Source organism: Arachis hypogaea, chromosome 9 (assembly GCF_003086295.3).
Source record: "Arachis hypogaea cultivar Tifrunner chromosome 9, arahy.Tifrunner.gnm2.J5K5, whole genome shotgun sequence".
Classification (NCBI taxonomy): domain Eukaryota; kingdom Viridiplantae; phylum Streptophyta; class Magnoliopsida; order Fabales; family Fabaceae; genus Arachis; species Arachis hypogaea.
Genome location: NC_092044.1, coordinates 91019123 through 91023722, shown reverse-complemented (window position 1 = coordinate 91023722; position 4600 = coordinate 91019123). Strand labels below are relative to the sequence as shown.

The 4600-nt window shown below is 35.0% G+C and overlaps 1 non-coding gene across 1 annotated transcript; it reads left to right on the top strand.

Moving 5' to 3' along the window:
- The first annotated feature begins 328 nt into the window (after window positions 1-328).
- LOC112714170 (small nucleolar RNA R71) lies at window positions 329-432 on the top strand. Its single transcript, XR_003159126.1, has one exon. It is a non-coding gene; the product is annotated as a small nucleolar RNA R71 (small nucleolar RNA).
- Window positions 433-4600: the final 4168 nt, after the last annotated feature.

Below are 4600 nucleotides of genomic sequence, written 5' to 3'. Positions count from 1 at the left end.
CTCTCTAGTACTGTTGGATGCATGTTGCCATCCATTCAGATTTTGAGAGATCATGTTGACCTGTTGAGTCAACACTTTGTTCTAAGCCAATATGGCATTCAGAGCATCAATTTCAAGAACTCCTTTCTTCTGAGGTATCCCATTATTCACGGAATTCCTCTCAGAGGTATACATGAACTGGTTGTTTGCAACCATGTCAATGAGTTCTTGAGCCTCTTCAGGCATTTTCTTCAGGTGAATAGATCCACCTGCAGAATGGTCCAATGACATTTTCGAAAATTCAGAGAGACCATAATAGAATATATCTAATAGGGTCCATTCTGAAAACATGTCAGATGGACATCTTTTGGTCAACTGCTTGTATCTTTCCCAAGCTTCATAGAGGGATTCACCATCTTTTTGTTTGAAGGTTTGAACATCCACTCTCAGCTTGCTCAGCTTTTGAGGAGGAAAGAATTTATCTAAGAAGGCAGTGACCAGCTTATCCCAGGAGTCCAGGCTATCCTTAGGTTGTGAATCCAACCATATTCTAGCTCTGTCTCTTACAGTAAAAGGGAAGAGCATGAGTCTGTAGACTTCAGGATCAACTCCATTCGTCTTTACAGTCTCACAGATCTGCAAGAACTCAGTTAAAAACTGATAAGGATCTTCAGATGGAAGTTCATAAAACTTGCAGTTTTGTTGCATTAAAGCAACTAGTTGAGGCTTAAGCTCAAAGTTATTGGCTCCAATGGCAGGAATGGAGATGCTTCTTCCATCAAACTTGGACGTTGGCTTTGTGAAGTCACCAAGCATTCTCCTTGCATTATTATTATTATTTTCGGCTGCCATCTCCTTCTCTTGTTCGAAAATTTCTGAAAGGTTATTTCTGGATTGTTGTAATTTAGCTTCTCTTAATTTTCTCTTCAGAGTCCTTTCAGGTTCTGGATCAATTTCAATAAGAGTGTCTTTTTCCCTGTTCCTGCTCATATGAAAGAGAAGAAAACAAGAAAAGAAAGAGGAATCCTCTATGTCACAGTATAGAGATTCCTTTATGTTAGTAGAAGGAGAAAGGGGTAGAAGAATCCAAACACAAGGGATATAAGAAGTTCGGATTCTTAGATAAAGAGAGGTGAAGAGAAGTGTTAGTAAATAAATAATTAAATAGAAGAAGAAAAGAGAGGGAAATTTCGAAAATAGTTTTGAAAAAGTGGTTAGTGATTTTCGAAAATTAAAGATAATATATAATTTAAGTTAAAATTTAAAACAATTAAAAAGAATTTTTGAAAAAGAGATGAGATATTTTCGAAAATTAGAGAGGGATAGGTAGTTAGTTGGTTTTGAAAAAGATAAGAAACAAAGACAAAGTCAAAAAGTTAGTTGAAAAAGATATTAAAATCAAATTTGGAAAGATAAGAAGATAAGAAGTTAGATAAGATATTTTGAAATCAAATTTTGAAAAAGATGAAGTTTTTGAAAAAGATAAGATAAAAGATAAAAAGAATTTTAAGAAAAAGATATTTTGAAAAAAAATTAATTTTTTTTAAAATTACTTAACTAACAAGAAACTACAAGATAAGATTCTAGAACTTAAAGATTGAACCTTTCTTAACAAGAAAGTAACAAACTTCAAATTTTTGAACCAATCACATTAATTGTTAGCTAATTTTCGAAAATTAGATATAAAAGCTAAGAAAAAGATTTTTGTAAAATAATTTTTAAAAATTTTTTTTCGAAAATAAGAAAAAATGGAAAAGATATGATTTTTGAAAAAGATTTTGAAAAGATAAGATTTTTAAAATTTGAAATTTTGACTTGACTTGTAAGAAACAACTAATTTTGAAAATTTTTGACCAAGTCAACCCAAAATTTCGAAAATTTGGAGGGAAATAAGGAAAAGATATTTTTTTATTTTTGAATTTTTAATGAAAAACACAAAAATGACCCAAAACATGAAAATTTTGGATCAAGACACAAGATGTATGCAAGAATGCTATGAATGTCAAGATGAACACCAAGAACACTTTGAAGATCATGATGAACATCAAGAACATAATTTTGAAAAATTTTTGATGCAAAGAAAACATGCAAGACACCAAACTTAGAAATTTTTAATGCTTGGAAAATATGAATGCAAAGATGCACATGAAAAACAAGAAAAGACACAAAGCAAGAAAACATCAAGATCAAACAAGAAGACTTATCAAGAACAACTTGAAGATCATGAAGAACACTATGAATGCATGAGATTTTCGAAAAAAAATGCAAAAAAAATTTAAAAGCATGCAATTGACACCAAACTTAAAAATAAACACAAGACTCAAACAAGAACACGAAATATTTTTGGTTTTTATGATTTTCTAATTTTTTTGTATTTTTATTGAATTTTTTCGAAAATATAGTTTGGAAAAAAGAAAATTAAAAGAAAAATTTTGAAAGAGTTTTTGAAAAGAAAATTACCTAATCTGAGCAACAAGATGAACCGTCAGTTGTCCATACTCAAACAATCCCCGGCAACGGCGCCAAAAACTTGGTGGACGAAATTGTGATTCAATTGTTATTCCATTTTGCAAAATTCATTGCTTTTCATTCCCTGGTAATGGCGCCAAAAACATGATACCAATACCATAGTTCAGAACTCCGTTCAACTTAACCAGCAAGTGTACTGGGTCATCCAAGTAATACCTTACGTGAGTAAGGGTCGATCCCACAGAGATTGTTGGTATGAAGCAAGCTATGGTCATCTTGTAAATCCCAGTCAGGAGGATAAAATTATGGAATTTAGAAAATCAAATATGATTAATAGAAAATAAAAGGGATAGAAATACTTATGTAAATTAATAGTGGGAATTTCAGATAAGTGTATGGAGATGCTGTGCTCCTCTTGAATCTCTACTTTCCTATTACAGTCATCCAATCCTTCCTACTCCTTTCCATGGCAAGCTGTATGTAGGGCATCACCGTTGTCAATGGCTACATCCCATCCTCTCAGTGAAAACGTTCCTATGCTCTGTCACAGCACGGCTAATCATCTGTCGGTTCTCAATCAGGTTGGAATAGAATCCCTTGATTCTTTTGCGCTTGTCATCACGCCCAGCCTTCAGGAGTTTGAAGCTCGTCACAGTCATTCAATCCCAGAATCCTACTCGGAATACCACAGACAAGGTTTAGACTTTCCGGATCCTCATGAATGCCGCCATCTATCTAGCTTATACCACGAAGATTCTGTTGGGGAATCTAAGAGATATGCGCCCGGCCTAGAGTAGAACGAAAGTGGTTGTCAGTCACGCGCGTTCATAGGTGAGAATGATGATGAGTGTCACGGATCATCACATTCATCAAAGTTAAGTATAACGTATATCTTGGAATAAGAATAAGAGAGAATTGAATAGAAAGTAATAATAATTGTATTGAAACTTGAGATACAGCAGAGCTCCACACCCTTAATCTATGGTGTGCAGAAACTCCACTGTTGAAAATACATAAGTAAAAGGTTCAGGCATGGCCGAATGGCCAGCCCCCTTGAGTGATCAAGAGACCGAATAATCAAAGGCTAAACAGTTAAGAGATTAAACTGTCAAAAGATGTCTAATACAATAGTAACTTATCCTATTTATACTAGACTAGCTACTAGGGTTTACATGAGTAAGTAATTGATGCATAAATCCACTTCCGGGGCCCACTTGGTGTATGCTTGGGCTGAGCTTGATCTATCCACGAGCTGAGGCTTTTCTTGGAGTTGAACTCCAAGTTATGACGTGTTTTGGGCGTTCAACTCCGGATCATGACGTTTTTCTGGCGTTTAACTCCAGACAGCAGCATGTACTTGGCGTTCAACGCCAAGTTACGTCGTCAATTTCCGAATAAAGTATGGACTATTATATATTGCTGGAAAGCTCTGGATGTCTAATTTCCAACGCCGTTGAGAGCTCGCCAATTGGAGTTTTGTAGCTCTAGAAAATCCATTTCGAGTGCAGGGAGGTCTGATTCCAACAGCATCAGCAGTCCTTTTGTCAGCCTTTTTCAGAGTTTTGCTCAAGTCCCTCAATTTCAGCCAGAAATTATCTGAAATCACAGAAAAATACACAAACTCATAGTAAAGTCCAGAAATGTGAATTTAACATAAAAACTAATGAAAACATCCCTAAAAGTAGCTTGAACTTACTAAAAACTACCTAAAAACAATGCCAAAAAGCATATAAATTATCCGCTCATTATTTCCATAGGGTTCTCCCATGTAATTCACCTCTTCCATTGAAGGGTTCTTAGGATCATAAGCTTCTTCTTCAGATGAAGCTTCCTTAGTACTACCTGGTGCATTTTGCATTCCAGACAGACTTTGAGAAATCACATTGACTTGCTGAGTCAATATTTTGTTCTGAGCCAATATGGCATTTAGAGTGTCAATCTCAAGAACTCCTTTCTTCTGATTTGTCCCATTGTTCACAGGTTTCCTTTCAGACGTGTACATGGATTGGTTATTTGCAACCATTTCAATTAGTTCTTGAGCTTCTGTAGGCGTCTTCTTCAGATGAAGAGATCCTCCAGCAGAGCTATCAAAAGACATCTTGGATAGTTCAGAGAGACCATCATAGAAAATACCTATGATGCTCCATTCAGA